Source organism: Stegodyphus dumicola, chromosome 11 (assembly GCF_044657685.1).
Source record: "Stegodyphus dumicola isolate Sdum_Otavi_A_Nest chromosome 11, ASM4465768v1".
Classification (NCBI taxonomy): Eukaryota; Metazoa; Arthropoda; class Arachnida; order Araneae; family Eresidae; genus Stegodyphus; species Stegodyphus dumicola.
This window is the reverse complement of record NC_140778.1, coordinates 165,563,243-165,590,533: the sequence shown is the minus strand read 5'-3', so window position 1 is coordinate 165,590,533 and position 27,291 is coordinate 165,563,243. Positions and strand designations below refer to the sequence as shown.

At 48.5% G+C, this 27,291-nt stretch overlaps 1 non-coding gene and 3 pseudogenes across 1 annotated transcript; all 4 read left to right on the top strand.

The window, feature by feature from the left end:
- The first annotated feature begins 3,152 nt into the window (after positions 1-3,152).
- On the top strand, positions 3,153-3,351 carry LOC146994523 (U2 spliceosomal RNA). Its single transcript, XR_015044313.1, has one exon. It is a non-coding gene; the product is annotated as a U2 spliceosomal RNA (small nuclear RNA).
- A 7,519-nt stretch (positions 3,352-10,870) lies between these two features.
- Positions 10,871-11,048, top strand: LOC146994522 (U2 spliceosomal RNA; annotated as a pseudogene).
- A 7,528-nt stretch (positions 11,049-18,576) lies between these two features.
- On the top strand, positions 18,577-18,754 carry LOC146994521 (U2 spliceosomal RNA; annotated as a pseudogene).
- A 7,528-nt stretch (positions 18,755-26,282) lies between these two features.
- On the top strand, positions 26,283-26,460 carry LOC146994520 (U2 spliceosomal RNA; annotated as a pseudogene).
- Positions 26,461-27,291: the final 831 nt, after the last annotated feature.

Here is a 27,291-nt window from a genome sequence, read left to right as displayed (position 1 = left end):
TGCTCTCCTCCTTGCTCCATTCCTGCAGAAGAGATTGCCCTCGAATTCTCCTCAAGGTACTCCGCCAGGGACTCCGACTCCTCTATCTTCACTACCTGTATATCGGAACGTCCTCCTCTCGATTTGTCTCCTTTCTCTCCTGCCGAGGTTCTTGCCAAGCTTCGCTCCTGTGAGAACTCTGCGCCCGGCCCTGACCGCCTCTCGTATGCCCACTGGCGAGACGCTGATCCAGACTGCAAGATCTTGTGTGAGATATTCAACATCTGTCTTCGCTTCCGGCGTGTTCCGTCTTCATGGAAATCTTCCCGCTCGTTCCTCATCTTCAAGAAAGGGGACCCGTCGGTGATTGACAACTGGAGGCCAATTGCCCTCAGTTCTTCTATTGCTCGCCTTTTCTCTGGATGTCTCGCGAAACGGCTCACCCACTGGTTATGTGACGAGTTTCTCCACCCCTCACAGAAAGGATTCATGCCGCACGATGGGGTTCTTGAGCACAACTTCATCGTCCAGCAACAGTTCCAGCTTGCCCGTAGGATGAAGTCTGAGCTCTGTCTGGCCTCTCTCGACATTGCCAACGCCTTCCGCTCGATCCCGCACTCTGCGATCTTCACAGCACTTCTCACGTCTGGTGTCGGGGAGGACTTCGTCTCCTTAATCCAAGACCTCTACAGGAATTCCTCTACCTGCTTCCTCTCTTCCGACGGTGCTTCTGGCCATGTAGACATCAATGCCGGTGTTCGTCAGGGGTGTCCCTTGAGCGGCCTCCTGTTTAACCTGGCCATTGATCCTGTTCTCCGCTCTGTTGGCTCTTCTCCTTCCTCGCCTCGTGTCCTCGCCTTCGCTGATGACGTCCTCCTGCTCGCTCCTTCTCCCAACATTCTTCAGGATGACCTGGATCACATTTCTGACGTCTTCTCTCGTCTTGGTCTCCAGCTTAATCCCGGTAAATGCCACATATTTCACCTTGATGCTTCTCGCCCTGCTAGGGTGCGTCCGACCGTCTTCTACCTGGATGGCATCCCTATCCACGCCCTCGGTGATGGTGATCAATTCCGTTTCCTCGGCAAACCCGTGGGCTTCCACCTTCCACCTCTCCGTGCTCAGCTACGTGATTTCTTGATCCTGGCTAAGAAGATTATGGACTCGAAGCTCGCTCCGTGGCAACGCCTGGATGCACTGAAGACTTTCTTTTTTCCCTCTCTCCTCTTCTTCATGAAGACTTCGCAGCACGCAAAGGGAGACTGGAGAAAGATTGACGATTTTCTGCGTCCTGCCCTCAAGAAGACCCTGAATCTTCCTCCCGAGGCTTCTAACAACTATCTCTTTATGGCCTTTCCGGCAAAGGTGCCCTCGGCATTCCACTCGCTGCGGAGGATTCAGACATCGCTGCTGTCGACTCTGCTTTCAAGCTGCTTTGCGCTAGAGATCCCTTTGTTCGTGCTTCCGCCTGGGATGATCTAACCTCCTTCGTCCGTGCACGCATCGGATTCGCTCCTTCTCCTGAGTTAGTGGCACAGTTCCTGTCTGCATCCGACGAAGCTCCCTTTGCCGCCTCTTGCAATTCCATCTCCTCTACGTAGTCTGCCTCAAGGTCCGCATCTCGGCTTCTCAAGATTGTTTGGACTATCGATGCTGGTGGGTCTCCCTCTATTTCCTGTGGTCCTAACACCATCTTCCCGAGCCAAAAGCACACCATCTTCCGGGCCTTCCGGACCCTAAGACGGGCTACCCGTATTAGAGATCTGTCCCTCCTCCCGAACCAGGGTAAGGCTATTGAATGTGTTGCCGTCTCGCGCTCGAGCTCGCACTTCTTCAGAGAGGGGTTCTTCACGCGCTTCGCGGACTGGAGATTTGTTCACCGTGCCAGGCTGAACCTGGTACCTCTCAATGCCTGCAAGCCCTGGGACCATTCACGCCGTGGATGTCGCCGTTGCAACTTCAGTGAAGAAACGCTCCCACATGTCCTCAACCACTGTATGCGTTACTCTTCCATCTTCCAACGACGTCACAATGCTGTGGTTGAACGGGTGAAGAAGGCCGCGAGTGGGCGCTGGGATGTGCTCTTCTGCAACCAAGTCTTCCCTGGTACTTCTCTCCGCCCCGATCTGGTTCTTTACAAAGGCTCCTCCGCTCTGGTAATCGACGTCACCATCCCGTTCGAGAATAGGCTTGCTGCTTTTTCTTCCGCCAGAGAGGAAAAGATTTCTAAGTATCGGCCGGTTGTTGAGCTGCTCAGGAGAGATTACACCGATGTCCAGATCGATCCCATCATCATTGGTTCTCTCGGCTCTTGGGACGACAACAATGACAGAGTGCTACGTAGGCTGTGCAGCAACAAATATGGAAACCTTTTAAAGAAACTCGCAGTTAGCGAAACCATTAAATTTTCTAGGGATATATATGTTGATCACCTCACTGGAATAAAACAATCCTAAATAGACACTGTTGGACTCAGTGACTGGTTTTCAATATGCGATCATTGGATAACATTTGTATAAAGGACCTTCACGGCTAAGTAAATTTTGTAAATTTTGTAAATATGTATATATCTCCCACATCAAATAAATATGAAATCTAAAATCGCACTGTGTGCGTTGTTGGTATAACATGCCATGGTCTTACCAACACTATGTAAAATGGCAAGAAACATTGAACAATAAAAAATTTTTCCCGTTCCATCCCGTCACCATCCCGTTTGAGAATAGGCTTGCTGCTTTTTCTTTCGCCAGAGAGGAAAAGATTTCCAAGTATCGCCCGGTTGTTGAGCTGCTCAGGAGAGATTACACCGATGTCCAGATCCATCCCATCATCATTGGTTCTTTCGGCTCTTGGGACGACAAGAATGACAGAGTGCTACGTAGGCTGTGCAGCAACAAATATGGAAACCTTTTAAAGAAACTCGCAGTTAGCGAAACCATTAAATTTTCTAGGGATATATATGTTGAACACCTCACTGGAATAAAACAATCCTAAATAGACACTGTTGGACTCAGTGACTGGTTTTCAATATGCGATCATTATATAACATTTGTATAAAGGACCTTCACGGCTAAGTAAATTTTGTAAATATGTATATATCTCCCATATCAAATAAATATGAAATCTAAAATCGCACTGTGTGCGTTGTTGGTATAACATGCCATGGTCTTACCAACACTATGTAAAATGGCAAGAAACATTGAACAATAAAAATTTTTTCTGTTCTTATCAGCTTAATATCTGATACGACGTCGACATGACGTCAAGATATTAAACTAATTTTTGCAGATAGGCTTGTGGTTAGGAATTTATTCCGCCCTCGCCACGGGTTGGCCTGCTATGGCACTACTTGCAGGATACGGCCCACAATATATCCAAAAAGCAGAAACTTCACTCCCCCACTGCATCCTCAGGAAAACGTTTTTTGAAATGGCCCCTTCAAATTTCAGAAAACCGAAGATCTAACAACATCATACCTTTGTACGAGTGTGCCGCGACCTGCCTTTTTTTTAACTTGATATTGCTCGGGCCCCTCGTTCTTTTCCTCGGAATGGGAACATTCTGGAGCCTCGGGTTTAACCCTCGTCCTTTTCCAATGTCAAGTTCTGGTTTCTGTAAATACGAAGTTTTTTTCGTATTTACAGAAATCCCATAAAATCCACATTTTCATCCCGTACGCAGAAAACTTACTCATTCTGCCTGACTGATTCAAGGAACATCGGCCTCGAAATATTACTCAAATTTCATTAGCAGTAACATTTTTGTCTCACTTCGTGTAAGTTTGAGAGAATTCCTATTCACATTTGCCAGATCTTTCAAACTACAGCGCGCGTATACACATTGCTTCCTTCAACACACGAGCCATTTTATTGTAAATAACTCTCGAAAGGGTGTAAAATCTTTGTAGGCACACTGCAGCAACAAAGACTTTTCTGTCTGTTTCCTAATGTTTTGTTTTGATTCTCTGTATGATTTAAAAACGCCAGCTAATTGTAATGGTCTACAATTATTGTTACGGATTGTTGTATTTATGTTTTTATTCATTCATTTATTTTGTTGGCACATTAATATTAACAAACTTGGGAAAATGCCAATAGATGGCTGCACTATGCAGGAAGCAGTTTATTCTAAGTTTTGAGATGGCTTGCCCGCCGCTAGTGTGGAAGTGTAGAATACAAAGTAATCATTAATTGTAAAGTAAAAAGTACTGTTTGATTGTACATATTACAAATTAATTTGTAAAGTGTTTTTTGTAATTTTTCTGTTTGTTTAATTGTTTTAAGGTCCTAATATTTCACTCTGTGTTTTCAACTGCAACGTTTGAACTGAAGACAGAGAGAGTATCCTCTGTATTATATCACTGTCTTTATATCTTATGTAACCTCAAATTTCCATTATGTATCAACAAACCGCACTGCGTGCGTTATTGAAAGACGTGCCATGGTCTCTCAATACTCTTGTAAAATGGCATGTATAATTTGTAAATAAAAAATTTCTGTTCTTATCAGCTTAATTTGCCGGTTTGATTTATTTTTATAGGTTCACCGGTGGATATGCTGATAGAGTATTTGCCTCATCCGGAGGACGGAGCTGAAGGCGGAGCCAAGGTGGATCTTTGGTAAGTTTTGCTTTATTTTTCCTCTCATTTCTCCTACTGATGCTTGATGGGTTGGTGACCTTTACTTGCGTCAGTAGGAATCTTTCCTTTCCCTGTGAGCGTGCAGGTGTCTTTTCCCGCTTTCACTGAACTAGCCGTTTTCGGTTAATCCATGTGATGGGCGAGGTCTAACTTTTTCTACCTCTTTCCTGTCTATTCTTACTCTTCTTAAGTATTTTTTCGCTATTTAGTGTTAAAATACTTTCGTTGAGCCCTTATTTTTTCCTTTCCACAAACTCACTATTATGGTGGGCGTGGTCTTTCCTTTATTTCATATCTATCTCTTTCCTCTTTCTGGTATCGTTTGTTTCGTTTTATTTATTTTTCCCATGTCCAGGTTAGGTTCGAACTAACTGGTTGGATTTTATGCTTACTCGGATTAGTGTTCCGGAGTAGCCGTGAGCCCTTAGCCTGTGTTCTGCCACAGGTCAGGGATCGAGTAAGCTTCCGATTACCCATCCATGTGAAAAGGACACCCGGCTGGGTGCGGCCTTTAGTGGGGCGTAATCTTCCAAGTCCTGGTCATCGTCTTTGCTTTCCTGTCAATGGTTTTTCCTTTCGATCATTTAGTCTCGGTAGGTGCCTCGACCCCCAGTTCGTCGTGGGTCCAGGGACTTACCTCCATTGGTATCCTTGCAGACAGGCCACTCGGCTGAGTGTATCCTTAGCTCGACACCAATTTCCTTCCGAATCGGCTAGTTGCACGCGCTAGTTTCTCCGCCTACCCCGGTCATGTTTTTTTTCTACCAGAGCCACCGAATCTTCTGCAAAGACTCTTGCTCTCCATTCTCGCTTTGATCTTGCCAATTGCCAATTAGCAGTATTACTAATTATTTGTACTCTCGATTTCGAGCTCTATTTTCAGATGTCAGAGTCACCCGGCTTGCCATGCATTCCTGTGTCTCCACGGCCGCCTCGGATACCGTCGCCGACTACTGGTCTCCCTCCGATGCCACCTGTCCTTGGTGGACTGCCACAGAGTGTTGGATGCCCCGATGGATCGCTGGACATGACGCCACACAGACGTCTGAGCCATTTGCACGCTTCGGGTCACTCCTCCGTGATGACAACGCGGTCTGGTAGTCTTCACCCAGCTCCTGCTCCACGTCGCCACATCTCTGCCTCTGCTGTTCCCTCTGGTCCTCCTCTGCTGAGAAATGGTTCCCTGTGCCAGATGCTCTCCATCATATCTGCCAGGACGTCTGCCTCCTCTCGCATCTGCAATGATGTCTTCGCTTCCTGCTCCCGGACTTCGCCTCCTCCGGAAATGCTCTCTGCACCGCTCGTGCCTCTTACTTCGCCTCCTTCCTTACCTTCTCCTGGCTCCATCCTTGCTACTGCTGCCCCTTCTTCAGATTCCCCAGTGTGTCACCACACAAGGTCACGTGCTGCTGCTGGACACTCCTGCGCGCACACTTCTCCGACTAAGTCTCCTGTTCCTACTTGCTCGATCTGCCACTTCTGCTTCTCCTTCGGGTAGTCCAAGAGTTCGTTCGCCGTCCTCTGCGATCTCTGTTGATGGAACTCCTAGTGCTTCCTCCTCTCCTGTTCCTGCTCCTGCAACTTCTGGCGACAGAGCGTCTTTCCTATATTCCGACGATTCTGCATCTATGCGGGGTGTCTCCTTCACGCCCGGCTTCTGGTAATTCTCCTCCCGCTGCCGTGCCCGCGTCTCCTGGTGTCTCCACTTGCTCTTCTCCGGTTGACTGTCCGACGTGTGGTAAGTCGTTCCTCAACAAGAGACAGCTACGCTTTCACCGCTTCCGCCGTCATCGCCTTGCTCCTCCTCCCTCCTCTCCTGGTGCTGCTGACTTCTCTACCACTGGCCATCCGCAGCTTCCGTCTACTTCTCTTCAGGCCTCGCCGCCTCCTTCCAATGCTACATCTTCAGGCGCTCCTATTCCTTCTACTACCTGCCGCGAGGGTTCCACGCTCCATCTCGTCTTTCCTGTAAGCGAATTCTTCATGTGCACAGAGCCCAATTGCAGCCTCCTGTTCCGCTCCAACTCCTAGTCCTGTATGAAGAGATCCCTCACCAGACACCTTCTCCAGGAACATCTGACCCCCATTTCTTCATGTATGAAATGGTGCAGCCTTTGCAACTCCCGGCTAGCCAACAAGGTATCTGTCCATGCCTGTTTCCGCACCTCTCCTCCCGTCATCTCCACTGGTGCCTCTTTCCGCTGGAAGTGCACAGTTTGTCCGTTCTCCTGTCCTTCCCGGAAAGGGTTATTCAACCACTCCGAATTCCACCGGCGTGCTGAGAGGAACTCTTCCATTGACCACGACATTCCTCTTCCTGCTCCTGTGCCACAGCGACAGCCGCACCCTCCACCTGGTGCCTCTTCTTCACCCGCTGATGTGTCCTCCAGATCTCCGGCTACGTCCGCTCCAGCTCCTCCCGTGACTTCTGTGGACGCTCCTTCTTCACCTGCTCCAGTCCCATCTCCTTGCTCTTCCGATTCGTCTGCTGTATCGGCCTCTCACTCCCTGCCTCCTTCTCCTCATGACGTCTCCAGGACTACTCCTAATGCTCCTCGCCCAAGGCTTCTTCATCCCTCTTCGGCCGCTCCTCCTGCTCCAGTGTTGACTTCTGCCTCGCCTGCTGCCTCCTCCTCCCTTGCTGTTGTTCCTCCAGATTGCCTCGTCTCTGCATTTCCTTCCTCATCATCGTCACCTGCTCATGACACAGTCTTCTGCCGACTTCTCCGCTTCCGAGTTTCCTGATGTCAACCTTCATGAGGTTGTCCCCGTTGTGGCCGCTGATGACCCTGCTCGTATTCCTCCTGCTGACGAAATTCCTGTCACAGAGCCTGCTCTCCTGAACTTCTGGGATTCCCTGCACAGCTTTTCTTCTGGGATTACTGACGACGACGCTTGGGACTCCTTTGAGGTCTGCTTTCTGAACGTCACGGAGTCTGCCTCAGAAATTGTCAAGCTCCCTCCACCTTCTCCTCCTGCGCCTGGTTCTCCGCGCCCGGTCAACACCTCTAACCCTCGGGTCATTCAACGTTTATACCGGAGAAATCGTCGCAGAGCCATCCGTCTCCTTTCCTCTGACTGCTCTCCTCCTTGCTCCATTCCTGCAGAAGAGATTGCCCTCGAATTCTCCTCAAGGTACTCCGCCAGGGACTCCGACTCCTCTATCTTCACTACCTGTATATCGGAACGTCCTCCTCTCGATTTGTCTCCTTTCTCTCCTGCCGAGGTTCTTGCCAAGCTTCGCTCCTGTGAGAACTCTGCGCCCGGCCCTGACCGCCTCTCGTATGCCCACTGGCGAGACGCTGATCCAGACTGCAAGATCTTGTGTGAGATATTCAACATCTGTCTTCGCTTCCGGCGTGTTCCGTCTTCATGGAAATCTTCCCGCTCGTTCCTCATCTTCAAGAAAGGGGACCCGTCGGTGATTGACAACTGGAGGCCAATTGCCCTCAGTTCTTCTATTGCTCGCCTTTTCTCTGGATGTCTCGCGAAACGGCTCACCCACTGGTTATGTGACGAGTTTCTCCACCCCTCACAGAAAGGATTCATGCCGCACGATGGGGTTCTTGAGCACAACTTCATCGTCCAGCAACAGTTCCAGCTTGCCCGTAGGATGAAGTCTGAGCTCTGTCTGGCCTCTCTCGACATTGCCAACGCCTTCCGCTCGATCCCGCACTCTGCGATCTTCACAGCACTTCTCACGTCTGGTGTCGGGGAGGACTTCGTCTCCTTAATCCAAGACCTCTACAGGAATTCCTCTACCTGCTTCCTCTCTTCCGACGGTGCTTCTGGCCATGTAGACATCAATGCCGGTGTTCGTCAGGGGTGTCCCTTGAGCGGCCTCCTGTTTAACCTGGCCATTGATCCTGTTCTCCGCTCTGTTGGCTCTTCTCCTTCCTCGCCTCGTGTCCTCGCCTTCGCTGATGACGTCCTCCTGCTCGCTCCTTCTCCCAACATTCTTCAGGATGACCTGGATCACATTTCTGACGTCTTCTCTCGTCTTGGTCTCCAGCTTAATCCCGGTAAATGCCACATATTTCACCTTGATGCTTCTGGCCCTGCTAGGGTGCGTCCGACCGTCTTCTACCTGGATGGCATCCCTATCCACGCCCTCGGTGATGGTGATCAATTCCGTTTCCTCGGCAAACCCGTGGGCTTCCACCTTCCACCTCTCCGTGCTCAGCTACGTGATTTCTTGATCCTGGCTAAGAAGATTATGGACTCGAAGCTCGCTCCGTGGCAACGCCTGGATGCACTGAAGACTTTCTTTTTTCCCTCTCTCCTCTTCTTCATGAAGACTTCGCAGCACGCAAAGGGAGACTGGAGAAAGATTGACGATTTTCTGCGTCCTGCCCTCAAGAAGACCCTGAATCTTCCTCCCGAGGCTTCTAACAACTATCTCTTTATGGCCTTTCCGGCAAAGGTGCCCTCGGCATTCCACTCGCTGCGGAGGATTCAGACATCGCTGCTGTCGACTCTGCTTTCAAGCTGCTTTGCGCTAGAGATCCCTTTGTTCGTGCTTCCGCCTGGGATGATCTAACCTCCTTCGTCCGTGCACGCATCGGATTCGCTCCTTCTCCTGAGTTAGTGGCACAGTTCCTGTCTGCATCCGACGAAGCTCCCTTTGCCGCCTCTTGCAATTCCATCTCCTCTACGTAGTCTGCCTCAAGGTCCGCATCTCCGCTTCTCAAGATTGTTTGGACTATCGATGCTGGTGGGTCTCCCTCTATTTCCTGTGGTCCTAACACCATCTTCCCGAGCCAAAAGCACACCATCTTCCGGGCCTTCCGGACCCTAAGACGGGCTACCCGTATTAGAGATCTGTCCCTCCTCCCGAACCAGGGTAAGGCTATTGAATGTGTTGCCGTCTCGCGCTCGAGCTCGCACTTCTTCAGAGAGGGGTTCTTCACGCGCTTCGCGGACTGGAGATTTGTTCACCGTGCCAGGCTGAACCTGGTACCTCTCAATGCCTGCAAGCCCTGGGACCATTCACGCCGTGGATGTCGCCGTTGCAACTTCAGTGAAGAAACGCTCCCACATGTCCTCAACCACTGTATGCGTTACTCTTCCATCTTCCAACGACGTCACAATGCTGTGGTTGAACGGGTGAAGAAGGCCGCGAGTGGGCGCTGGGATGTGCTCTTCTGCAACCAAGTCTTCCCTGGTACTTCTCTCCGCCCCGATCTGGTTCTTTACAAAGGCTCCTCCGCTCTGGTAATCGACGTCACCATCCCGTTCGAGAATAGGCTTGCTGCTTTTTCTTCCGCCAGAGAGGAAAAGATTTCTAAGTATCGGCCGGTTGTTGAGCTGCTCAGGAGAGATTACACCGATGTCCAGATCGATCCCATCATCATTGGTTCTCTCGGCTCTTGGGACGACAACAATGACAGAGTGCTACGTAGGCTGTGCAGCAACAAATATGGAAACCTTTTAAAGAAACTCGCAGTTAGCGAAACCATTAAATTTTCTAGGGATATATATGTTGAACACCTCACTGGAATAAAACAATCCTAAATAGACACTGTTGGACTCAGTGACTGGTTTTCAATATGCGATCATTGGATAACATTTGTATAAAGGACCTTCACGGCTAAGTAAATTTTGTAAATTTTGTAAATATGTATATATCTCCCACATCAAATAAATATGAAATCTAAAATCGCACTGTGTGCGTTGTTGGTATAACATGCCATGGTCTTACCAACACTATGTAAAATGGCAAGAAACATTGAACAATAAAAAATTTTTCCCGTTCCATCCCGTCACCATCCCGTTTGAGAATAGGCTTGCTGCTTTTTCTTCCGCCAGAGAGGAAAAGATTTCCAAGTATCGCCCGGTTGTTGAGCTGCTCAGGAGAGATTACACCGATGTCCAGATCCATCCCATCATCATTGGTTCTCTCGGCTCTTGGGACGACAAGAATGACAGAGTGCTACGTAGGCTGTGCAGCAACAAATATGGAAACCTTTTAAAGAAACTCGCAGTTAGCGAAACCATTAAATTTTCTAGGGATATATATGTTGAACACCTCACTGGAATAAAACAATCCTAAATAGACACTGTTGGACTCAGTGACTGGTTTTCAATATGCGATCATTATATAACATTTGTATAAAGGACCTTCACGGCTAAGTAAATTTTGTAAATATGTATATATCTCCCACATCAAATAAATATGAAATCTAAAATCGCACTGTGTGCGTTGTTGGTATAACATGCCATGGTCTTACCAACACTATGTAAAATGGCAAGAAACATTGAACAATAAAAAATTTTTCTGTTCTTATCAGCTTAATATCTGATACGACGTCGACATGACGTCAAGATATTAAACTAATTTTTGCAGATAGGCTTGTGGTTAGGAATTTATTCCGCCCTCGCCACGGGTTGGCCTGCTATGGCACTACTTGCAGGATACGGCCCACAATATATCCAAAAAGCAGAAACTTCACTCCCCCACTGCATCCTCAGGAAAACGTTTTTTTGAAATGGCCCCTTCAAATTTCAGAAAACCGAAGATCTAACAACATCATACCTTTGTACGAGTGTGCGGCGACCTGCCTTTTTTTTAACTTGATATTGCTCGGGCCCCTCGTTCTTTTCCTCGGAATGGGAACATTTTGGAGCCTCGGGTTTAACCCTCGTCCTTTTCCAATGTCAAGTTCTGGTTTCTGTAAATACGAAGTTTTTTTCGTATTTACAGAAATCCCATAAAATCCACATTTTCATCCCGTACGCAGAAAACTTACTCATTCTGTCTGACTGATTCAAGGAACATCGGCCTCGAAATATTACTCAAATTTCATTAGCAGTAACATTTTTGTCTCACTTCGTGTAAGTTTGAGAGAATTCCTATTCACATTTGCCAGATCTTTCAAACTACAGCGCGCGTATACACATTGCTTCCTTCAACACACGAGCCATTTTATTGTAAATAACTCTCGAAAGGGTGTAAAATCTTTGTAGGCACACTGCAGCAACAAAGACTTTTCTGTCTGTTTCCTAATGTTTTGTTTTGATTCTCTGTATGATTTAAAAACGCCAGCTAATTGTAATGGTCTACAATTATTGTTACGAATTGTTGTATTTATGTTTTTATTCATTCATTCATTCATTTATTTTGTTGGCACATTAATATTAACAAACTTGGGAAAATGCCAATAGATGGCTGCACTATGCAGGAAGCAGTTTATTCTGAGTTTTGAGATGGCTTGCCCGCCGCTAGTGTGGAAGTGTAGAATACAAAGTAATCATTAATTGTAAAGTAAAAAGTACTGTTTGATTGTACATATTACAAATTAATTTGTAAAGTGTTTTTTGTAATTTTTCTGTTTGTTTAATTGTTTTAAGGTCCTAATATTTCACTCTGTGTTTTCAACTGCAACGTTTGAACTGAAGAGAGAGAGAGTATCCTCTGTATTATATCACTGTCTTTATATCTTATGTAACCTCAAATTTCCATTATGTATCAACAAACCGCACTGCGTGCGTTATTGAAAGACGTGCCATGGTCTCTCAATACTCTTGTAAAATGGCATGTATAATTTGTAAGTAAAAAATTTCTGTTCTTATCAGCTTAATTTGCCGGTTTGATTTATTTTTATAGGTTCACCGGTGGATATGCTGATAGAGTATTTGCCTCATCCGGAGGACGGAGCTGAAGGCGGAGCCAAGGTGGATCTTTGGTAAGTTTTGCTTTATTTTTCCTCTCATTTCTCCTACTGATGCTTGATGGGTTGGTGACCTTTACTTGCGTCAGTAGGAATCTTTCCTTTCCCTGTGAGCGTGCAGGTGTCTTTTCCCGCTTTCACTGAACTAGCCGTTTTCGGTTAATCCATGTGATGGGCGAGGTCTAACTTTTTCTACCTCTTTCCTGTCTATTCTTGCTCTTCTTAAGTATTTTTTCGCTATTTAGTGTTAAAATACTTTCGTTGAGCCCTTATTTTTTCCTTTCCACAAACTCACTATTATGGTGGGCGTGGTCTTTCCTTTATTTCATATCTATCTCTTTCCTCTTTCTGGTATCGTTTGTTTCGTTTTATTTATTTTTCCCATGTCCAGGTTAGGTTCGAACTAACTGGTTGGATTTTATGCTTACTCGGATTAGTGTTCCGGAGTAGCCGTGAGCCCTTAGCCTGTGTTCTGCCACAGGTCAGGGATCGAGTAAGCTTCCGATTACCCATCCATGTGAAAAGGACACCCGGCTGGGTGCGGCCTTTAGTGGGGCGTAATCTTCCAAGTCCTGGTCATCGTCTTTGCTTTCCTGTCAATGGTTTTTCCTTTCGATCATTTAGTCTCGGTAGGTGCCTCGACCCCCAGTTCGTCGTGGGTCCAGGGACTTACCTCCATTGGTATCCTTGCAGACAGGCCACTCGGCTGAGTGTATCCTTAGCTCGACACCAATTTCCTTCCGAATCGGCTAGTTGCACGCGCTAGTTTCTCCGCCTACCCCGGTCATGTTTTTTTTCTACCAGAGCCACCGAATCTTCTGCAAAGACTCTTGCTCTCCATTCTCGCTTTGATCTTGCCAATTGCCAATTAGCAGTATTACTAATTATTTGTACTCTCGATTTCGAGCTCTATTTTCAGATGTCAGAGTCACCCGGCTTGCCATGCATTCCTGTGTCTCCACGGCCGCCTCGGATACCGTCGCCGACTACTGGTCTCCCTCCGATGCCACCTGTCCTTGGTGGACTGCCACAGAGTGTTGGATGCCCCGATGGATCGCTGGACATGACGCCACACAGACGTCTGAGCCATTTGCACGCTTCGGGTCACTCCTCCGTGATGACAACGCGGTCTGGTAGTCTTCACCCAGCTCCTGCTCCACGTCGCCACATCTCTGCCTCTGCTGTTCCCTCTGGTCCTCCTCTGCTGAGAAATGGTTCCCTGTGCCAGATGCTCTCCATCATATCTGCCAGGACGTCTGCCTCCTCTCGCATCTGCAATGATGTCTTCGCTTCCTGCTCCCGGACTTCGCCTCCTCCGGAAATGCTCTCTGCACCGCTCGTGCCTCTTACTTCGCCTCCTTCCTTACCTTCTCCTGGCTCCATCCTTGCTACTGCTGCCCCTTCTTCAGATTCCCCAGTGTGTCACCACACAAGGTCACGTGCTGCTGCTGGACACTCCTGCGCGCACACTTCTCCGACTAAGTCTCCTGTTCCTACTTGCTCGATCTGCCACTTCTGCTTCTCCTTCGGGTAGTCCAAGAGTTCGTTCGCCGTCCTCTGCGATCTCTGTTGATGGAACTCCTAGTGCTTCCTCCTCTCCTGTTCCTGCTCCTGCAACTTCTGGCGACAGAGCGTCTTTCCTATATTCCGACGATTCTGCATCTATGCGGGGTGTCTCCTTCACGCCCGGCTTCTGGTAATTCTCCTCCCGCTGCCGTGCCCGCGTCTCCTGGTGTCTCCACTTGCTCTTCTCCGGTTGACTGTCCGACGTGTGGTAAGTCGTTCCTCAACAAGAGACAGCTACGCTTTCACCGCTTCCGCCGTCATCGCCTTGCTCCTCCTCCCTCCTCTCCTGGTGCTGCTGACTTCTCTACCACTGGCCATCCGCAGCTTCCGTCTACTTCTCTTCAGGCCTCGCCGCCTCCTTCCAATGCTACATCTTCAGGCGCTCCTATTCCTTCTACTACCTGCCGCGAGGGTTCCACGCTCCATCTCGTCTTTCCTGTAAGCGAATTCTTCATGTGCACAGAGCCCAATAGCAGCCTCCTGTTCCGCTCCAACTCCTAGTCCTGTATGAAGAGATCCCTCACCAGACAACTGCTCCAGGAACATCTGACCCCCATTTCTTCATGTATGAAATGGTGCAGCCTTTGCAACTCCCGGCTAGCCAACAACGTATCTGTCCATGCCTGTTTCCGCACCTCTCCTCCCGTCATCTCCACTGGTGCCTCTTTCCGCTGGAAGTGCACAGTTTGTCCGTTCTCCTGTCCTTCCCGGAAAGGGTTATTCAACCACTCCGAATTCCACCGGCGTGCTGAGAGGAACTCTTCCATTGACCACGACATTCCTCTTCCTGCTCCTGTGCCACAGCGACAGCCGCACCCTCCACCTGGTGCCTCTTCTTCACCCGCTGATGTGTCCTCCAGATCTCCGGCTACGTCCGCTCCAGCTCCTCCCGTGACTTCTGTGGACGCTCCTTCTTCACCTGCTCCAGTCCCATCTCCTTGCTCTTCCGATTCGTCTGCTGTATCGGCCTCTCACTCCCTGCCTCCTTCTCCTCATGACGTCTCCAGGACTACTCCTAATGCTCCTCGCCCAAGGCTTCTTCATCCCTCTTCGGCCGCTCCTCCTGCTCCAGTGTTGACTTCTGCCTCGCCTGCTGCCTCCTCCTCCCTTGCTGTTGTTCCTCCAGATTGCCTCGTCTCTGCATTTCCTTCCTCCTCATCGTCACCTGCTCATGACACAGTCTTCTGCCGACTTCTCCGCTTCCGAGTTTCCTGATGTCAACCTTCATGAGGTTGTCCCCGTTGTGGCCGCTGATGACCCTGCTCGTATTCCTCCTGCTGACGAAATTCCTGTCACAGAGCCTGCTCTCCTGAACTTCTGGGATTCCCTGCACAGCTTTTCTTCTGGGATTACTGACGACGACGCTTGGGACTCCTTTGAGGTCTGCTTTCTGAACGTCACGGAGTCTGCCTCAGAAATTGTCAAGCTCCCTCCACCTTCTCCTCCTGCGCCTGGTTCTCCGCGCCCGGTCAACACCTCTAACCCTCGGGTCATTCAACGTTTATACCGGAGAAATCGTCGCAGAGCCATCCGTCTCCTTTCCTCTGACTGCCCTTCTCCTTGCTCCATTCCTGCAGAAGAGATTGCCCTCGAATTCTCCTCAAGGTACTCCGCCAGGGACTCCGACTCCTCTATCTTCACTACCTGTATATCGGAACGTCCTCCTCTCGATTTGTCTCCTTTCTCTCCTGCCGAGGTTCTTGCCAAGCTTCGCTCCTGTGAGAACTCTGCGCCCGGCCCTGACCGCCTCTCGTATGCCCACTGGCGAGACGCTGATCCAGACTGCAAGATCTTGTGTGAGATATTCAACATCTGTCTTCGCTTCCGGCGTGTTCCGTCTTCATGGAAATCTTCCCGCTCGTTCCTCATCTTCAAGAAAGGGGACCCGTCGGTGATTGACAACTGGAGGCCAATTGCCCTCAGTTCTTCTATTGCTCGCCTTTTCTCTGGATGTCTCGCGAAACGGCTCACCCACTGGTTATGTGACGAGTTTCTCCACCCCTCACAGAAAGGATTCATGCCGCACGATGGGGTTCTTGAGCACAACTTCATCGTCCAGCAACAGTTCCAGCTTGCCCGTAGGATGAAGTCTGAGCTCTGTCTGGCCTCTCTCGACATTGCCAACGCCTTCCGCTCGATCCCGCACTCTGCGATCTTCACAGCACTTCTCACGTCTGGTGTCGGGGAGGACTTCGTCTCCTTAATCCAAGACCTCTACAGGAATTCCTCTACCTGCTTCCTCTCTTCCGACGGTGCTTCTGGCCATGTAGACATCAATGCCGGTGTTCGTCAGGGGTGTCCCTTGAGCGGCCTCCTGTTTAACCTGGCCATTGATCCTGTTCTCCGCTCTGTTGGCTCTTCTCCTTCCTCGCCTCGTGTCCTCGCCTTCGCTGATGACGTCCTCCTGCTCGCTCCTTCTCCCAACATTCTTCAGGATGACCTGGATCACATTTCTGACGTCTTCTCTCGTCTTGGTCTCCAGCTTAATCCCGGTAAATGCCACATATTTCACCTTGATGCTTCTCGCCCTGCTAGGGTGCGTCCGACCGTCTTCTACCTGGATGGCATCCCTATCCACGCCCTCGGTGATGGTGATCAATTCCGTTTCCTCGGCAAACCCGTGGGCTTCCACCTTCCACCTCTCCGTGCTCAGCTACGTGATTTCTTGATCCTGGCTAAGAAGATTATGGACTCGAAGCTCGCTCCGTGGCAACGCCTGGATGCACTGAAGACTTTCTTTTTTCCCTCTCTCCTCTTCTTCATGAAGACTTCGCAGCACGCAAAGGGAGACTGGAGAAAGATTGACGATTTTCTGCGTCCTGCCCTCAAGAAGACCCTGAATCTTCCTCCCGAGGCTTCTAACAACTATCTCTTTATGGCCTTTCCGGCAAAGGTGCCCTCGGCATTCCACTCGCTGCGGAGGATTCAGACATCGCTGCTGTCGACTCTGCTTTCAAGCTGCTTTGCGCTAGAGATCCCTTTGTTCGTGCTTCCGCCTGGGATGATCTAACCTCCTTCGTCCGTGCACGCATCGGATTCGCTCCTTCTCCTGAGTTAGTGGCACAGTTCCTGTCTGCATCCGACGAAGCTCCCTTTGCCGCCTCTTGCAATTCCATCTCCTCTACGTAGTCTGCCTCAAGGTCCGCATCTCCGCTTCTCAAGATTGTTTGGACTATCGATGCTGGTGGGTCTCCCTCTATTTCCTGTGGTCCTAACACCATCTTCCCGAGCCAAAAGCACACCATCTTCCGGGCCTTCCGGACCCTAAGACGGGCTACCCGTATTAGAGATCTGTCCCTCCTCCCGAACCAGGGTAAGGCTATTGAATGTGTTGCCGTCTCGCGCTCGAGCTCGCACTTCTTCAGAGAGGGGTTCTTCACGCGCTTCGCGGACTGGAGATTTGTTCACCGTGCCAGGCTGAACCTGGTACCTCTCAATGCCTGCAAGCCCTGGGACCATTCACGCCGTGGATGTCGCCGTTGCAACTTCAGTGAAGAAACGCTCCCACATGTCCTCAACCACTGTATGCGTTACTCTTCCATCTTCCAACGACGTCACAATGCTGTGGTTGAACGGGTGAAGAAGGCCGCGAGTGGGCGCTGGGATGTGCTCTTCTGCAACCAAGTCTTCCCTGGTACTTCTCTCCGCCCCGATCTGGTTCTTTACAAAGGCTCCTCCGCTCTGGTAATCGACGTCACCATCCCGTTCGAGAATAGGCTTGCTGCTTTTTCTTCCGCCAGAGAGGAAAAGATTTCTAAGTATCGGCCGGTTGTTGAGCTGCTCAGGAGAGATTACACCGATGTCCAGATCGATCCCATCATCATTGGTTCTCTCGGCTCTTGGGACGACAACAATGACAGAGTGCTACGTAGGCTGTGCAGCAACAAATATGGAAACCTTTTAAAGAAACTCGCAGTTAGCGAAACCATTAAATTTTCTAGGGATATATATGTTGAACACCTCACTGGAATAAAACAATCCTAAATAGACACTGTTGGACTCAGTGACTGGTTTTCAATATGCGATCATTGGATAACATTTGTATAAAGGACCTTCACGGCTAAGTAAATTTTGTAAATTTTGTAAATATGTATATATCTCCCACATCAAATAAATATGAAATCTAAAATCGCACTGTGTGCGTTGTTGGTATAACATGCCATGGTCTTACCAACACTATGTAAAATGGCAAGAAACATTGAACAATAAAAAATTTTTCCCGTTCCATCCCGTCACCATCCCGTTTGAGAATAGGCTTGCTGCTTTTTCTTCCGCCAGAGAGGAAAAGATTTCCAAGTATCGCCCGGTTGTTGAGCTGCTCAGGAGAGATTACACCGATGTCCAGATCCATCCCATCATCATTGGTTCTCTCGGCTCTTGGGACGACAAGAATGACAGAGTGCTACGTAGGCTGTGCAGCAACAAATATGGAAACCTTTTAAAGAAACTCGCAGTTAGCGAAACCATTAAATTTTCTAGGGATATATATGTTGAACACCTCACTGGAATAAAACAATCCTAAATAGACACTGTTGGACTCAGTGACTGGTTTTCAATATGCGATCATTATATAACATTTGTATAAAGGACCTTCACGGCTAAGTAAATTTTGTAAATATGTATATATCTCCCACATCAAATAAATATGAAATCTAAAATCGCACTGTGTGCGTTGTTGGTATAACATGCCATGGTCTTACCAACACTATGTAAAATGGCAAGAAACATTGAACAATAAAAAATTTTTCTGTTCTTATCAGCTTAATATCTGATACGACGTCGACATGACGTCAAGATATTAAACTAATTTTTGCAGATAGGCTTGTGGTTAGGAATTTATTCCGCCCTCGCCACGGGTTGGCCTGCTATGGCACTACTTGCAGGATACGGCCCACAATATATCCAAAAAGCAGAAACTTCACTCCCCCACTGCATCCTCAGGAAAACGTTTTTTTGAAATGGCCCCTTCAAATTTCAGAAAACCGAAGATCTAACAACATCATACCTTTGTACGAGTGTGCGGCGACCTGCCTTTTTTTTAACTTGATATTGCTCGGGCCCCTCGTTCTTTTCCTCGGAATGGGAACATTCTGGAGCCTCGGGTTTAACCCTCGTCCTTTTCCAATGTCAAGTTCTGGTTTCTGTAAATACGAAGTTTTTTTCGTATTTACAGAAATCCCATAAAATCCACATTTTCATCCCGTACGCAGAAAACTTACTCATTCTGTCTGACTGATTCAAGGAACATCGGCCTCGAAATATTACTCAAATTTCATTAGCAGTAACATTTTTGTCTCACTTCGTGTAAGTTTGAGAGAATTCCTATTCACATTTGCCAGATCTTTCAAACTACAGCGCGCGTATACACATTGCTTCCTTCAACACACGAGCCATTTTATTGTAAATAACTCTCGAAAGGGTGTAAAATCTTTGTAGGCACACTGCAGCAACAAAGACTTTTCTGTCTGTTTCCTAATGTTTTGTTTTGATTCTCTGTATGATTTAAAAACGCCAGCTAATTGTAATGGTCTACAATTATTGTTACGAATTGTTGTATTTATGTTTTTATTCATTCATTCATTCATTTATTTTGTTGGCACATTAATATTAACAAACTTGGGAAAATGCCAATAGATGGCTGCACTATGCAGGAAGCAGTTTATTCTGAGTTTTGAGATGGCTTGCCCGCCGCTAGTGTGGAAGTGTAGAATACAAAGTAATCATTAATTGTAAAGTAAAAAGTACTGTTTGATTGTACATATTACAAATTAATTTGTAAAGTGTTTTTTGTAATTTTTCTGTTTGTTTAATTGTTTTAAGGTCCTAATATTTCACTCTGTGTTTTCAACTGCAACGTTTGAACTGAAGAGAGAGAGAGTATCCTCTGTATTATATCACTGTCTTTATATCTTATGTAACCTCAAATTTCCATTATGTATCAACAAACCGCACTGCGTGCGTTATTGAAAGACGTGCCATGGTCTCTCAATACTCTTGTAAAATGGCATGTATAATTTGTAAGTAAAAAATTTCTGTTCTTATCAGCTTAATTTGCCGGTTTGATTTATTTTTATAGGTTCACCGGTGGATATGCTGATAGAGTATTTGCCTCATCCGGAGGACGGAGCTGAAGGCGGAGCCAAGGTGGATCTTTGGTAAGTTTTGCTTTATTTTTCCTCTCATTTCTCCTACTGATGCTTGATGGGTTGGTGACCTTTACTTGCGTCAGTAGGAATCTTTCCTTTCCCTGTGAGCGTGCAGGTGTCTTTTCCCGCTTTCACTGAACTAGCCGTTTTCGGTTAATCCATGTGATGGGCGAGGTCTAACTTTTTCTACCTCTTTCCTGTCTATTCTTGCTCTTCTTAAGTATTTTTTCGCTATTTAGTGTTAAAATACTTTCGTTGAGCCCTTATTTTTTCCTTTCCACAAACTCACTATTATGGTGGGCGTGGTCTTTCCTTTATTTCATATCTATCTCTTTCCTCTTTCTGGTATCGTTTGTTTCGTTTTATTTATTTTTCCCATGTCCAGGTTAGGTTCGAACTAACTGGTTGGATTTTATGCTTACTCGGATTAGTGTTCCGGAGTAGCCGTGAGCCCTTAGCCTGTGTTCTGCCACAGGTCAGGGATCGAGTAAGCTTCCGATTACCCATCCATGTGAAAAGGACACCCGGCTGGGTGCGGCCTTTAGTGGGGCGTAATATTCCAAGTCCTGGTCATCGTCTTTGCTTTCCTGTCAATGGTTTTTCCTTTCGATCATTTAGTCTCGGTAGGTGCCTCGACCCCCAGTTCGTCGTGGGTCCAGGGACTTACCTCCATTGGTATCCTTGCAGACAGGCCACTCGGCTGAGTGTATCCTTAGCTCGACACCAATTTCCTTCCGAATCGGCTAGTTGCACGCGCTAGTTTCTCCGCCTACCCCGGTCATGTTTTTTTTCTACCAGAGCCACCGAATCTTCTGCAAAGACTCTTGCTCTCCATTCTCGCTTTGATCTTGCCAATTGCCAATTAGCAGTATTACTAATTATTTGTACTCTCGATTTCGAGCTCTATTTTCAGATGTCAGAGTCACCCGGCTTGCCATGCATTCCTGTGTCTCCACGGCCGCCTCGGATACCGTCGCCGACTACTGGTCTCCCTCCGATGCCACCTGTCCTTGGTGGACTGCCACAGAGTGTTGGATGCCCCGATGGATCGCTGGACATGACGCCACACAGACGTCTGAGCCATTTGCACGCTTCGGGTCACTCCTCCGTGATGACAACGCGGTCTGGTAGTCTTCACCCAGCTCCTGCTCCACGTCGCCACATCTCTGCCTCTGCTGTTCCCTCTGGTCCTCCTCTGCTGAGAAATGGTTCCCTGTGCCAGATGCTCTCCATCATATCTGCCAGGACGTCTGCCTCCTCTCGCATCTGCAATGATGTCTTCGCTTCCTGCTCCCGGACTTCGCCTCCTCCGGAAATGCTCTCTGCACCGCTCGTGCCTCTTACTTCGCCTCCTTCCTTACCTTCTCCTGGCTCCATCCTTGCTACTGCTGCCCCTTCTTCAGATTCCCCAGTGTGTCACCACACAAGGTCACGTGCTGCTGCTGGACACTCCTGCGCGCACACTTCTCCGACTAAGTCTCCTGTTCCTACTTGCTCGATCTGCCACTTCTGCTTCTCCTTCGGGTAGTCCAAGAGTTCGTTCGCCGTCCTCTGCGATCTCTGTTGATGGAACTCCTAGTGCTTCCTCCTCTCCTGTTCCTGCTCCTGCAACTTCTGGCGACAGAGCGTCTTTCCTATATTCCGACGATTCTGCATCTATGCGGGGTGTCTCCTTCACGCCCGGCTTCTGGTAATTCTCCTCCCGCTGCCGTGCCCGCGTCTCCTGGTGTCTCCACTTGCTCTTCTCCGGTTGACTGTCCGACGTGTGGTAAGTCGTTCCTCAACAAGAGACAGCTACGCTTTCACCGCTTCCGCCGTCATCGCCTTGCTCCTCCTCCCTCCTCTCCTGGTGCTGCTGACTTCTCTACCACTGGCCATCCGCAGCTTCCGTCTACTTCTCTTCAGGCCTCGCCGCCTCCTTCCAATGCTACATCTTCAGGCGCTCCTATTCCTTCTACTACCTGCCGCGAGGGTTCCACGCTCCATCTCGTCTTTCCTGTAAGCGAATTCTTCATGTGCACAGAGCCCAATTGCAGCCTCCTGTTCCGCTCCAACTCCTAGTCCTGTATGAAGAGATCCCTCACCAGACACCTTCTCCAGGAACATCTGACCCCCATTTCTTCATGTATGAAATGGTGCAGCCTTTGCAACTCCCGGCTAGCCAACAAGGTATCTGTCCATGCCTGTTTCCGCACCTCTCCTCCCGTCATCTCCACTGGTGCCTCTTTCCGCTGGAAGTGCACAGTTTGTCCGTTCTCCTGTCCTTCCCGGAAAGGGTTATTCAACCACTCCGAATTCCACCGGCGTGCTGAGAGGAACTCTTCCATTGACCACGACATTCCTCTTCCTGCTCCTGTGCCACAGCGACAGCCGCACCCTCCACCTGGTGCCTCTTCTTCACCCGCTGATGTGTCCTCCAGATCTCCGGCTACGTCCGCTCCAGCTCCTCCCGTGACTTCTGTGGACGCTCCTTCTTCACCTGCTCCAGTCCCATCTCCTTGCTCTTCCGATTCGTCTGCTGTATCGGCCTCTCACTCCCTGCCTCCTTCTCCTCATGACGTCTCCAGGACTACTCCTAATGCTCCTCGCCCAAGGCTTCTTCATCCCTCTTCGGCCGCTCCTCCTGCTCCAGTGTTGACTTCTGCCTCGCCTGCTGCCTCCTCCTCCCTTGCTGTTGTTCCTCCAGATTGCCTCGTCTCTGCATTTCCTTCCTCATCATCGTCACCTGCTCATGACACAGTCTTCTGCCGACTTCTCCGCTTCCGAGTTTCCTGATGTCAACCTTCATGAGGTTGTCCCCGTTGTGGCCGCTGATGACCCTGCTCGTATTCCTCCTGCTGACGAAATTCCTGTCACAGAGCCTGCTCTCCTGAACTTCTGGGATTCCCTGCACAGCTTTTCTTCTGGGATTACTGACGACGACGCTTGGGACTCCTTTGAGGTCTGCTTTCTGAACGTCACGGAGTCTGCCTCAGAAATTGTCAAGCTCCCTCCACCTTCTCCTCCTGCGCCTGGTTCTCCGCGCCCGGTCAACACCTCTAACCCTCGGGTCATTCAACGTTTATACCGGAGAAATCGTCGCAGAGCCATCCGTCTCCTTTCCTCTGACTGCTCTCCTCCTTGCTCCATTCCTGCAGAAGAGATTGCCCTCGAATTCTCCTCAAGGTACTCCGCCAGGGACTCCGACTCCTCTATCTTCACTACCTGTATATCGGAACGTCCTCCTCTCGATTTGTCTCCTTTCTCTCCTGCCGAGGTTCTTGCCAAGCTTCGCTCCTGTGAGAACTCTGCGCCCGGCCCTGACCGCCTCTCGTATGCCCACTGGCGAGACGCTGATCCAGACTGCAAGATCTTGTGTGAGATATTCAACATCTGTCTTCGCTTCCGGCGTGTTCCGTCTTCATGGAAATCTTCCCGCTCGTTCCTCATCTTCAAGAAAGGGGACCCGTCGGTGATTGACAACTGGAGGCCAATTGCCCTCAGTTCTTCTATTGCTCGCCTTTTCTCTGGATGTCTCGCGAAACGGCTCACCCACTGGTTATGTGACGAGTTTCTCCACCCCTCACAGAAAGGATTCATGCCGCACGATGGGGTTCTTGAGCACAACTTCATCGTCCAGCAACAGTTCCAGCTTGCCCGTAGGATGAAGTCTGAGCTCTGTCTGGCCTCTCTCGACATTGCCAACGCCTTCCGCTCGATCCCGCACTCTGCGATCTTCACAGCACTTCTCACGTCTGGTGTCGGGGAGGACTTCGTCTCCTTAATCCAAGACCTCTACAGGAATTCCTCTACCTGCTTCCTCTCTTCCGACGGTGCTTCTGGCCATGTAGACATCAATGCCGGTGTTCGTCAGGGGTGTCCCTTGAGCGGCCTCCTGTTTAACCTGGCCATTGATCCTGTTCTCCGCTCTGTTGGCTCTTCTCCTTCCTCGCCTCGTGTCCTCGCCTTCGCTGATGACGTCCTCCTGCTCGCTCCTTCTCCCAACATTCTTCAGGATGACCTGGATCACATTTCTGACGTCTTCTCTCGTCTTGGTCTCCAGCTTAATCCCGGTAAATGCCACATATTTCACCTTGATGCTTCTGGCCCTGCTAGGGTGCGTCCGACCGTCTTCTACCTGGATGGCATCCCTATCCACGCCCTCGGTGATGGTGATCAATTCCGTTTCCTCGGCAAACCCGTGGGCTTCCACCTTCCACCTCTCCGTGCTCAGCTACGTGATTTCTTGATCCTGGCTAAGAAGATTATGGACTCGAAGCTCGCTCCGTGGCAACGCCTGGATGCACTGAAGACTTTCTTTTTTCCCTCTCTCCTCTTCTTCATGAAGACTTCGCAGCACGCAAAGGGAGACTGGAGAAAGATTGACGATTTTCTGCGTCCTGCCCTCAAGAAGACCCTGAATCTTCCTCCCGAGGCTTCTAACAACTATCTCTTTATGGCCTTTCCGGCAAAGGTGCCCTCGGCATTCCACTCGCTGCGGAGGATTCAGACATCGCTGCTGTCGACTCTGCTTTCAAGCTGCTTTGCGCTAGAGATCCCTTTGTTCGTGCTTCCGCCTGGGATGATCTAACCTCCTTCGTCCGTGCACGCATCGGATTCGCTCCTTCTCCTGAGTTAGTGGCACAGTTCCTGTCTGCATCCGACGAAGCTCCCTTTGCCGCCTCTTGCAATTCCATCTCCTCTACGTAGTCTGCCTCAAGGTCCGCATCTCCGCTTCTCAAGATTGTTTGGACTATCGATGCTGGTGGGTCTCCCTCTATTTCCTGTGGTCCTAACACCATCTTCCCGAGCCAAAAGCACACCATCTTCCGGGCCTTCCGGACCCTAAGACGGGCTACCCGTATTAGAGATCTGTCCCTCCTCCCGAACCAGGGTAAGGCTATTGAATGTGTTGCCGTCTCGCGCTCGAGCTCGCACTTCTTCAGAGAGGGGTTCTTCACGCGCTTCGCGGACTGGAGATTTGTTCACCGTGCCAGGCTGAACCTGGTACCTCTCAATGCCTGCAAGCCCTGGGACCATTCACGCCGTGGATGTCGCCGTTGCAACTTCAGTGAAGAAACGCTCCCACATGTCCTCAACCACTGTATGCGTTACTCTTCCATCTTCCAACGACGTCACAATGCTGTGGTTGAACGGGTGAAGAAGGCCGCGAGTGGGCGCTGGGATGTGCTCTTCTGCAACCAAGTCTTCCCTGGTACTTCTCTCCGCCCCGATCTGGTTCTTTACAAAGGCTCCTCCGCTCTGGTAATCGACGTCACCATCCCGTTCGAGAATAGGCTTGCTGCTTTTTCTTCCGCCAGAGAGGAAAAGATTTCTAAGTATCGGCCGGTTGTTGAGCTGCTCAGGAGAGATTACACCGATGTCCAGATCGATCCCATCATCATTGGTTCTCTCGGCTCTTGGGACGACAACAATGACAGAGTGCTACGTAGGCTGTGCAGCAACAAATATGGAAACCTTTTAAAGAAACTCGCAGTTAGCGAAACCATTAAATTTTCTAGGGATATATATGTTGAACACCTCACTGGAATAAAACAATCCTAAATAGACACTGTTGGACTCAGTGACTGGTTTTCAATATGCGATCATTGGATAACATTTGTATAAAGGACCTTCACGGCTAAGTAAATTTTGTAAATTTTGTAAATATGTATATATCTCCCACATCAAATAAATATGAAATCTAAAATCGCACTGTGTGCGTTGTTGGTATAACATGCCATGGTCTTACCAACACTATGTAAAATGGCAAGAAACATTGAACAATAAAAAATTTTTCCCGTTCCATCCCGTCACCATCCCGTTTGAGAATAGGCTTGCTGCTTTTTCTTCCGCCAGAGAGGAAAAGATTTCCAAGTATCGCCCGGTTGTTGAGCTGCTCAGGAGAGATTACACCGATGTCCAGATCCATCCCATCATCATTGGTTCTCTCGGCTCTTGGGACGACAAGAATGACAGAGTGCTACGTAGGCTGTGCAGCAACAAATATGGAAACCTTTTAAAGAAACTCGCAGTTAGCGAAACCATTAAATTTTCTAGGGATATATATGTTGAACACCTCACTGGAATAAAACAATCCTAAATAGACACTGTTGGACTCAGTGACTGGTTTTCAATATGCGATCATTATATAACATTTGTATAAAGGACCTTCACGGCTAAGTAAATTTTGTAAATATGTATATATCTCCCACATCAAATAAATATGAAATCTAAAATCGCACTGTGTGCGTTGTTGGTATAACATGCCATGGTCTTACCAACACTATGTAAAATGGCAAGAAACATTGAACAATAAAAAATTTTTCTGTTCTTATCAGCTTAATATCTGATACGACGTCGACATGACGTCAAGATATTAAACTAATTTTTGCAGATAGGCTTGTGGTTAGGAATTTATTCCGCCCTCGCCACGGGTTGGCCTGCTATGGCACTACTTGCAGGATACGGCCCACAATATATCCAAAAAGCAGAAACTTCACTCCCCCACTGCATCCTCAGGAAAACGTTTTTTTGAAATGGCCCCTTCAAATTTCAGAAAACCGAAGATCTAACAACATCATACCTTTGTACGAGTGTGCGGCGACCTGCCTTTTTTTTAACTTGATATTGCTCGGGCCCCTCGTTCTTTTCCTCGGAATGGGAACATTTTGGAGCCTCGGGTTTAACCCTCGTCCTTTTCCAATGTCAAGTTCTGGTTTCTGTAAATACGAAGTTTTTTTCGTATTTACAGAAATCCCATAAAATCCACATTTTCATCCCGTACGCAGAAAACTTACTCATTCTGTCTGACTGATTCAAGGAACATCGGCCTCGAAATATTACTCAAATTTCATTAGCAGTAACATTTTTGTCTCACTTCGTGTAAGTTTGAGAGAATTCCTATTCACATTTGCCAGATCTTTCAAACTACAGCGCGCGTATACACATTGCTTCCTTCAACACACGAGCCATTTTATTGTAAATAACTCTCGAAAGGGTGTAAAATCTTTGTAGGCACACTGCAGCAACAAAGACTTTTCTGTCTGTTTCCTAATGTTTTGTTTTGATTCTCTGTATGATTTAAAAACGCCAGCTAATTGTAATGGTCTACAATTATTGTTACGAATTGTTGTATTTATGTTTTTATTCATTCATTCATTCATTTATTTTGTTGGCACATTAATATTAACAAACTTGGGAAAATGCCAATAGATGGCTGCACTATGCAGGAAGCAGTTTATTCTGAGTTTTGAGATGGCTTGCCCGCCGCTAGTGTGGAAGTGTAGAATACAAAGTAATCATTAATTGT